The sequence below is a fragment of the Rhinolophus hipposideros genome (assembly GCF_964194185.1).
Source record: "Rhinolophus hipposideros genome assembly, chromosome: 10".
Classification (NCBI taxonomy): Eukaryota; Metazoa; Chordata; class Mammalia; order Chiroptera; family Rhinolophidae; genus Rhinolophus; species Rhinolophus hipposideros.
The window spans coordinates 65,934,664-65,945,586 of record NC_138056.1 but is presented as its reverse complement, the minus strand read 5'-3'; the positions used below and the strand labels follow the sequence as shown (position 1 = coordinate 65,945,586).

Sequence of the window (10,923 nt, the reverse complement as noted above, 5' to 3'; positions counted from 1 at the left end):
GAGAATTTGAAAGAAAATATTAAGCCAAGTGCCATGTACCTGTGTTATTCATGGAGGAAATCCATGCTCAGATTTCCTTCAAGAGAACCTGTGGCAAGGAATGAAGTTGACTGACAGGCTCTATCTGCAGCACCTTTAGATCCATTGAATCATTTACACCAGGCCATGCTTCTTCATGGATGCTCCCAGCTCTTGACTGAGCACGATGGAGGCCAGAACATGACCTTGGTGCCCAATGCAGGATGAAAATCTGGCTTGGGAACTTCTCATAGGCCTGGCATGAACTTTCTCAGAAATAAGTTTCAATCTCAGTCTCTTCTTACCCAACTCTTCCTTCCTTCTATGCTTTTTCAGGTGTCAGACCTATATTTTAGTCTGAAAAGTTCTCCTTGCCTACTCTTGCTACCTCCCCTCTTATCTTTCACAGACATTTTCTCCAATAAAACTCTTGCATGTCTAATCCCATTTTTGGTGTGCACTTCTTGGAAGACTTGAATCATCAAAGTTTGTGATGATATCAAAAGCAGAGAATTAGGCCTAGTTCCTGCTCAGATGGTATGCAGTTTAATGCAAGCATTAACTCGTGCACGGTTTAGCACTGCTACTAATGTTTTGAGTCTCTGTATTCCTTAAAGATTTGAATTATTAAAGCATTCAGTGCAGAAGATGCTCAGTTCTCCTCCCCTTCATTCCTCTCAATAAAAAGAATGATTTGAGCATTTGTTTTCAAGGTCCTCTCTCATACAATTGCCATTAATTACTCCCAGGAGATTGTATGAACCCAGGACATGATTGAGTCAATAAGTATTTGGGTACATTGAGGGATGTGAGATAAATAGAGAATCGGGGATGTCCAAGCACTGCTAAAGACCACACTTTAGAGAGCAAGTTGCTCACCTTCCCATGGACCATTGTTTGGGGCCATTGTCAATTGTCAAGGACACACTGCACTCTGATGATCAGAATGGATCATAGATTTGCTGGCTTCCTTGGTGCCACTAGCCTTGAAAATATTTTATAGACCTTTAGTACTAACAATGTAGGTCTAAGAGTAGTATCAAAAATCGTATTTCAGTAGAAAATATTCTTTTCTCAGTGTGGGCATTCGGATTATTGATTTGCAGCCTATAAATTTATAATGAGAGCACATATATTCTTTTTTTTTACGTTGTCTCCAAGATTATTACTTTTTGTTCCCTCCAGATATATTCGATTTCTATACATATATTACCATCTTGATATCAATAGATAAGGACAAAATATTTATCTACTACCTGAAAGCATGATTATGGTACATACATTTGTTGAAACTCAGCTTTCTCTCTTGTATGTTTTTATTTCATCATAGCCTGTTAGTTTCTGATGTTTCTCCTAATTTTTTACTTCTTAAACTAAAAACGCCCGGAATTCTATTCCTTGGCATCTTATCACTATTTACTAGCTATTCATAAATGCCTAACCCTACGTCAGTCACCTCAAAAATAATGTAAGAGGGCATGAACCTTGATATATATATAGGATCAAATAATATTCAAGATATGCCTTCTGAGTGTATGAGACATAGGTATATGAGAATGAAGCTTATCTGGCATTTCCAGACCACCCAACTTTGTCCCTCTTCTGAACTCATCATCTTATCACATATTTGGACCTAGGCATGTGATTTCTTGAATCTTTAACAACAAAAGATTATTTACATCGTATCTCCCTACTAAATTGTAAATCTTTTTGAGAAGATATTATTCATATACTGATGTATCCTCCCTCAGTAAAGTGGGAGGGAGTGATTTGTTATCTATAGCATACCCAGGCAGGAGTCAGCCTTGTTAAGACTTCATCTGAACTCCCATCTCTCCCAACATAGACTGAACAAAGTGGCCTGCCCTGGGAGATGGTCATAGACTTTCTGCCAGGGCCAAAATGATGGCAGGGACATTCTGAAAGGATGTCTCAATTACAAAAAAGAAACTGACTCTAAAAATGATCTAATATATAACATGGTACCTGAAATTAACAATACCATACTATATTCTTAAAAGCTGCTAAGAGAGTAAATCTTAAATGTTTTCACTACAAAAAAACATATGGTAATTATGTGAGGTGGTTATGGGTGTGTTAATTAACTTTATTGTGGTGATCATTTCACAATATATACATGTATCAAATCATTACTTTGTACACGTTAAATTTACACAATGCTATATTTCAATTATATCTCAAACAGATAGAAAAACTGCTCTAAATCCTTTTCAAATACCACATATTTTACTTTTTACCTCTTGCTCTCATAGAGTAGACCACATTTGTCTGTCACTGCTGGTTCTGCACGTGGTAGTTAGAAAGCAGCAACTTTTCCAGCTTTCTCTGCTTAGAATTCTTTTCCTTAAAAATCCCAATTACTATTGTTCTGGTGATTCCTTTTAAATACACCAAACTTATTCCCAAGTCAAAGTTTCCACAGGATTTAACTTATGCCCATTAAGCTGAGAGAATGTACACAGTGGGAACGTTTATATCCAGGACTGATCAAATAATCACCCATAGCAATTGATTCTCAAACTAGAGTCAGTATATTCTAAGGCATTCGAAAGTTCCTTATGAGATTATAACATTCTACTTTCCATTTTAATAATAACTAAAAAATTTAAATAAGTATCTTCTAGATATGCACTGACTGGTAGCCACTAGTCATGACTATTAAAATTTAAATGTAAATTTATTTAAGTTAAATAAAATTAACACTCAGTTCTTCAGTCACACTAATCATATTTCAAATGCTTGTTGGCCATATGCGGCTAGTGTCTACCACATTAGACAGTGCAGATATAGGACATTTCCATTGTTGTAGAAAGTCTACTGGACAATGGTGTTCTGTATCATTTAAATAAAACTTTAATAACACTGTGTGTACAGCCACACAGTTTGGGTATTTTATTATCATTGCAACCGAAAGGAAAAAAATAACCAAAACAAATTAATGTGTAAAAAACATATATATTCATGGCAAATGAAGAGCAAATGACACTGAGGGATGTTGTTTTAGTAAAGTACTGGGCGAAGAGAATATTCACATGTGGAATTCAAAAAAACATTTCCCAGAACATTTGAGTTTGCCATTTACATGTAAAAAATCAACTTTATCTAACAAATTAAATTATTTGAATTTTATTATTTAATAGTTGCATTTTATTGAATTTGTTATAGTTTTCATTTTTAAAGTCAAATATGAGTCATAGATATAAGAAGTCTATACCTATTTTATGTTCATGCATATTTAAATAACACCAAAATAAATATGTATGTCAATAGTGAGAATTCTCAAAAATTTATTTTTTGTTTAAGGGAATGGTCCATTACATAAGTGTAAGAAACACGGTCCATTACATAAGTGTAAGAAACACGGTCCATTACATAAGTGTAAGAAACACTGAATTAACATGCAAAGTATACTAATAGCTGAGAGCAATTTTTGAATTGTGCATGATTAGCATTCCATACAAACTGATCCCCAGCAGTTGTGTGCTACTTTATTTTTTTTCTTCAAGGCTTTATGTACTTGCATTCAAAGTTTACTCAGTTTGAGTTTGTTGAGTCTCTACCTTCTATTTTGTACTCAAGCTTGTATTTCAGCATTGGAAGTGATGAGATCCATATTCTATTTAAGAAAAAAAGATCATTTCACATCCCAGTACAAGGTTTTAAAAGTCTGAACAGCAGAGAGCCTGAAATCTCCTCCTGGGGAGGTAGAAAGGGAATGCAGGAAAAGAAGATGCGTAGGTCCTTTCTGGACATTTCCAGCCTCTAAACTCCTTCCCCTGAACTTGATGTAGTTAGTTACACGTTCCATTTTCAGCCTCAGAGCATTCCTCCATTTTGTTTTATTTTGTGCGTTCCCTGGGCTAGTAGGTGTTGTTTTTCTTCAACTTCATTATCAAGCTTGTGCAACTAAAGATAAAATGAGGCACCAAAGCAGGCTTAATAATCTTCCACAGAGATTCAGAGGTTACTCGTAAGTTTTTTGGACATTTTTGCTCATAAAACAAGTCATACTTTATGGGGTTTATTACTGGAAATATCACTGCACAATTTTATAAGTCAAGCAAGGAAGCTTAATGCTTTTATATTATAGTCCGATTTTTGGACTCTAAAGGATAAAATGGAACTCAGAGGAGAGCAGAATATGAAATTCCATAATCCTAGTTCAAAGGAATAGGATAAAATCTTCACTAGAAAAACATTTCTGTTTTTGTAAAAATGACCTTGGCTGTGAAAATAGCACATGTGACACACACATACACAATCCTATAGCTATACATAGGTACCTTATGTGAGAAAATAATGCATACATGTTTTATTACATTAATTACATATAATATACGTATATGCTTAAATCTTCCTGGGTTTTCTGAGCAATTGTTAGACTGTTACATTAATTGGAAGCTGCACGATGAACTTTGTCATTCATTAGTTTTGTTTTTTATCTTTGGTTCAGTTAAATAAAGTCCTAAATATTTGTAGGTAATATCACATGGATTTTAATTATGATTTAATGTAAAGATACTCTGCCTTTCTACTTTCATGAAAATTAAATCTTGATAAAGGTTTTATAGCAAAGTGAAATTCTTTGAATATTCAATCACTGACCTATAGAATATTAATAGGATACTTGCTTAAACGTATTTCACACACACACACACACACACACAAAAAGGGTATTTCACAAACTGAACTGTGGAAATAACTTATATCATTGCTATGCCACCATCTAGATAGACTATCTGCACTGAAAATTCAAGATTAAATTTATTCTGATTATTGTGAAATACTCCCAAGTCACAAAAGGCTGGCTGGGTTTTTTGCATAGTGAGTTTTCTTTCTTTCTTTCTTTCTTTCTTTCTTTCTTTCTTTCTTTCTTTCTTTCTTTCTTTCTTTCTTTCTTTCTTTCTTTCTTTCTTTCTCTCTCTCTCTCTCTCTCTCTCTCTCTCTCTCTCTCTCTCTCTCTCTCTTTCTCTCTCTCTCTCTCTCTCCCTCCCCTTCCCTCCCCCCCTCCCTCCCTCCCTCCCCCTCTCCCTCCCTCCCTCCCTTCTTTCCTACCTTCCTTCCTTCCTTCCTTCCTTCCTTCCTTCCTTCCTTTCTTTCTGGAGACAATTTTATTTTAAAAGTGTCATCTTAAACTGCAAGGATGTCCATTATACATCACAATTAAACAGGCCAAATGAGAAGCCACATTGTCAAAATGTCCCACCCAAACACCTCAAACCCACCCTTCGCTGACTTTCTATAATTTCATTAACCCCATTTTTTTAAGTTGCTTTTTTTCTTTAAGCAACAGAAATGTAGACAGATGCATGTTGGTAAATGCTAACTGTCTATATTCACATAGAGAAAAAGTGTAATCTCTGAACCCAATATACAGAGGAAGGAGGAAAAAAACTAGAATTCTATGAACTACTACACAGCGACCTAGCACCCTCCAGCTTCCAGCAGAGGCTAAAGGAGCAGAAGGTTTTCTTTCACAGAGCACATTAGTGTTGATTCCATAAAGTTTTTGGTGAGACAGGATGGGATAAAAATGAATTTTAAACAGAAAGGGGCAAATTCTTTTCCCATTGTATTCTGCTCAAGATATTCTCCACCCCCAAATAAGGTGAGAACCATGATACAAAGGAGAGAAAAGAAATCTCAAAAATAAGGTGACTGAGCACAAGAGGAAAAAAAGCAACAACAACAAAAAACTGCTACTTGCTTCCAAGGACTGGAGAAAATTAAAAAAGGAAGGTTGTCATCCATCAGTGTTCCATTAGTCATCTTCTCCTTCATCTTCCTCTCCTTTCTCTCCCTCATCATCATTTTTATCTTCACCTTCCTTCTTATCCCCTTCTTCATCAATATCTTCCAATCTTCTTCTTTTTCATCATCATCGTCGTCTTCTTTCCCTTCTTCATCATTTGGTCAGGAACCAGGTAGTAATGGATTTGGCCAAATATCACCTTTGATGACTTCTCCTAACTCATCTGTACCTGAATCAGAATGATTAGTAAACCAGGTGAAAAGCTCTCTGGTCCCTCATGCTGTCTCTTCCTGCTGGCTTTATTCTGCATTTGACTTGAACATTTCATCAAATCCTTTCCACATTTCCATTTGATTTCAATGGACTTTGAAGATGGATCACCACTCTTGTTCAGGTGAAATTCTTTGCAGACAACTTTATTTTCAAAGTAAGATTTTCATCAAAATAGAAATCTATTCTGTCACCTGATTTAATACCTTCAAATTTTGTCACTTCAACCTTTGTCAAATAATGGAGTGCCTCTTCATCCTTTTCGTCAGGCAGTGCAGGCATTTGTGGATGGTTGACAAATGTTATTACCAAATATTTGGGATTTGGGCGATTGATTCTGAACTCTTCTGAAAAAATGGTTGGTGGAGTTTGTTACATTTTGGTTCTAGTTTCAAAATCTCCTCACTGGATTGCTCATTAAGTCTTTGTTTCCTTTTGTACTTCATCAATGTGTTCAATCGCTTCTTGCTATTCTTTTTCTCCCTTTGGCAAGTCCAGAGAGGTCAATGTCTTCTCCAGTTTCTTTGTTTGAGGTGGGAGTAAAGACTGGTTTTTGGGTGCCATGGTGTGAGGAGAGTCTGAGAATCACATCTGGAAGAAGCTACGAGAACTCCATAGTGAGTTTTGAAGACCCAGTGCAGCTCTCTCCTCTCTATACACCAAACCTTGAACCTAGATTTGTATATTTTGAGCTGCTACTGGATTACAAGAAAAAGGCAATGGCTTCAGGATTGGTAGCAGGTAAATGTAAATGTTCTTATATAAAATGCTTCTATAATTAATATTTTTAAAGATAACTACTAATATAAGCAGATTGAAGTAACACTTGTCGATTTAGAGGTAAGGAGTTTTTCAGACACCCTGTTAAATGGCCTGAAAATTATTGTGGAAAAAGTTATTTACAAATTTAATGTGGTCCTAAAAGTTCCCTTCATATTCCTCTAGTCAACCTATACACTTAATTCTTCCAGTAATACTTATCTCCTTTTATTTTCTAAGCTAAGAGAATTTAGTTCTTCCCCTTCATAAACTTTACAAACAGATCTACTAAACTTCATGCACCTCCTAACTCTGGTGTCTTGCAGAATCAAGACCCACCGAAAGGGAGACAGGAAAAGGTATAGATATAGATGATACAAATAGAGATAGATACAAATATAGATATAGATATAGATATTATATTTAGAGAGAGATAATATATAGAGATATTATATATTATAAATAAAATCTTCATCCTGATTTCTACAAACAACTTCTTCAATTTTGGACTACTTTCATACTGACTTAAAAAAATACATGAGGCAATAAGTATTTACCTGTATTACTGTGGAGTCTGGTTGGCAACAAAACACAATCAAACATCTAAAAGTGTCAGGGGGTTTCTGGTCAAGACGAAGGTGTAGATAAATGCTGTAATTGCTACAACCAAGATTACTCTACCCAGCAAAGCTATCATTGACAATCAAAGGACAGATAAAGAGCTTCCCAGACAAGAAAAAGCTAAAGAAGTTTATCACCACCAAACCCCTATTACAAGAAGTGTTAGAAGGATTTCTTTCATTAAAAAATACAAAAGAGAAAAAAATATGAATAATAAAATGGTCATAACTACATATCTATCAACAATCACTTTCAAAGTAAATAGATTAAATGCTCCAATCAAAAGACATAGGAGGTCTGAATGGATAAGGAATCAAGACCCTTACATATATGGCTACAAGAGACTCACTTCAGATTGGAAGATACACACAGATTGAAAGCAAAGAGATGGAGAAAAGATATTTCATGAAAATGGAAATGAGGGGAAAAACAAAAAGTTGGGGTAGCGATACTTATACCAGACAAAATAGACTTTAAAACCAAGGCTACATTAAGAGACAAAAAGGACCCAGTAATTCCAATTCCTGATATTTTTCTGAAGAAACCCAAAATGCTACATGGAAGAAACATTGTTTCCATGTGTTCATCACAGCATTATTTACAATGGCCAAGATATCAAGGCAACTTGGGTGTCTAATGGATGAATAGATAAATAAGAGATGGAACATATATACAATGGAATATTACTCAGACATAAAAAAGAATGAAATCATACCATCTGCAACAACATGGAAGGACATAGAAGGTATTGTACTGAGTGGAGCAAGTCAGACAGAGACAGATAAATGTCATATGATTTCACTCATAAATGGAATCTAACGAGCAAACAAAACAGAAACAAGTTCATAGATACAGAGAACATTTTGATGGTTGCCAGACGGGAGGGGGTTTGGGGATCATTACAGGAAGGAAGGGATTAAAAAGTACAAATTGGTTGTTATTCAGTAGTCAGGGGGATGTAGGGTATAGCATAAGGAAAATAGTCAATCATATTGTAATAACTATGTGTGGTGCCAGATGGGTACTAGATTTATTGGAGTGATAGATGGGAGAGGCAGTGTGAAAAAGATGAAGGCATTAAGAAATATAAATTGATAGTTACACAACTGTCATAGAGCTGTAAAGCAAAGCATCAGGAATATAGTCAATAATATGGTAATGACTATGTATAGTTCAAGGTGGGTACTAGACTAGTCAGAGGGATTGCTTCTTAAATTACATAAATGCCTAACCACTATGCTGAAATTAACATAAAGTAATATTGAATGTCAACTGTAATTTAAAAATTTAAAAAGAGGGAAAAGGTGGAGGGTAATAAGAGGTTCAAATTTCCAGTTATAAAACAAATAAGTCATGGGGATGTAATGTATAGCATGTGGAATATAGTCAATATCATGGTAGCATGGCAGGGTATCAGATGGATGCTGGACTTATCATGGTGGTTACTGCTTAGTATGTAATTGTTGAATAACTGGTGTACACCTGAAACTAATATAATATTGTATGCTAGTTATATTTTAATAAAATATTTTTTTAAAAATAAGAATCTAGAAGTGTCATACTCTAATATCAACTCTGGAAGAAACTAATATCAAATTCTCACATTTTTTACATTCAAAATTGGAATGGGGTTATTGGGAGGCAGCCAGCAAAAACCATAGTAAGTAATTTTGCAAGTATATGTAAATAATGAGAAAGAAAAAGCCCAAATTTATTTTCTTTCGTTTTCTAAAAATGTTAAAATTTTCTTATTACAGCTTTTTCTTGAATTCTCTTTTTCTTTTAGAGGAAATTTAAGGTTAATGTGTTAAATACCACATGAAGACTGATGTGAAGAATAGCTGCCCAAGGTGAAAATTACACATGACACGTATCACCTCATTTGGCTTTGAAAGGTTCTTAAACGGCATCATCACCGCAGAGCCACATTATACATTAAAAACAAAAAGACGCCCTAAGCTAGAGGAAAGTTTCTAAAATAAAACCACATATGGACGGAAGGGTTGGCAGCAACAGGATCCTTTTGAATAAGGGAGGGAAAAGAAGAAATGAATGAGTACTATATTTGCTGGTTGTCTTTTAAAAGCCAGCTGTTCTATAACCCTCCCCAAAGCAGCCTGCCTTCCTACCAGTCTTAGCACTTATCACAGGGGGGTGATTTCCTGTTTACTCACCTGTCTTCTTCATTGGGTTATAAGTTCATTGAGTGTAAGATCAAATATTATTTATTATCTACCTATGACCAAATATTACCTGCCAGTGATCAGTACAAAGCAGGCAGTCAATACACATTTATTGGCTGAATGAACAGCCAATGTGCTAACAATTAATATTCCCATTTGATGAATAAGGAGACTATGGCTCAGAGTGATTAAGTGACTTATCCAGGTCATAGAGATCACACAATTGGTAAGTAACTAAAGGGATATACAAATCCAAGCTTGTCTGACTTCAGAGAACCACACTTTCTACTACAGCAAGCTGCTCCAGGGAAGCTGAAGTGGGACCAACCTTCAGAGAAAGGCCCTTGGCAGAAGGATGGCCGTGGGAGAGAAAACTTCCACACATCTCTGCCTGAAACTGAAAGATTTCAGAGAAGTAAAATGGAAATGGTGATTTCATTTCTGGGTACAGTTCAAACTCGGATAAAATCAGAGCATCAGAATGGGGAAGTCTTGCATCTATTTCCTGGAAGCTTCTTCAATAATGGCTTTTCTCCTAAAATGGCTCATATTTGTTTGTTTCTCTACAATAGTTCATGTTTATTTCCTCTACAATAACTTTTCTCTGCTTCTTCCCTACCTCTTCTCAATACAGCTTCTTTCCTTATGTGGTTCAAAATTCCAGAGAGGTAACAATATAAAAAAGTCAGGAGAAGCAGCCAAGAGGACATGGCTGATAGCACGGAATCTGGAATCCAATTGCCAAAGTTCCATTCCAGCTCAGCCCCATTCTAACTAGTAACGTTGGGCAAATTATACAACCTCTCTTAGCTGCATAGTCTGAGAATCGAGGCTGCTAATAAAAGAACCACCTGTTGCTATAAGAATGAGTTAATACATGCTAGTTGCTTAGCACAGTATCTGACACACAGTAGAAACTTAATGAAAAGTAGCCATTATCACGTCCTTAGTCCTAAAATTCAAGATCACAGCCAGTGTAGTACAGCCCATTAATCCCCAAACACATCTGTGATACTCCAGATTAGCCTTGGTACATAAGGATCCAACATAAAACTCTTCTCCCAAAGACAGCAATTCAGTGTCACTGGAAGTAAATGAAAGGAATCTCAATAGCTTTCTCCAATACCTGATTTGAAGACCAATGGCTTGGGGAAATAGGCAGATGTAGCTGGAGTCCTTCCTCCATACTATATGTAAAAGCCTCTTTATAGTGTCTAGACAGAGAAACAAAAAGAACAGTCTTTCTTTATTAATCTTCTCAAGTGTGTATCTTTCTAATAGTACCACAAATTCGTTTCA

General features: G+C 35.6%; 1 pseudogene across 1 annotated transcript; it reads right to left on the bottom strand.

Moving 5' to 3' along the window:
* Positions 1–5,800: 5,800 nt before the first annotated feature.
* Positions 5,801–6,625, bottom strand: LOC308503494 (protein SET-like; annotated as a pseudogene). Its single transcript has one exon. The product of its transcript is annotated as a protein SET-like (transcript).
* Positions 6,626–10,923: the final 4,298 nt, after the last annotated feature.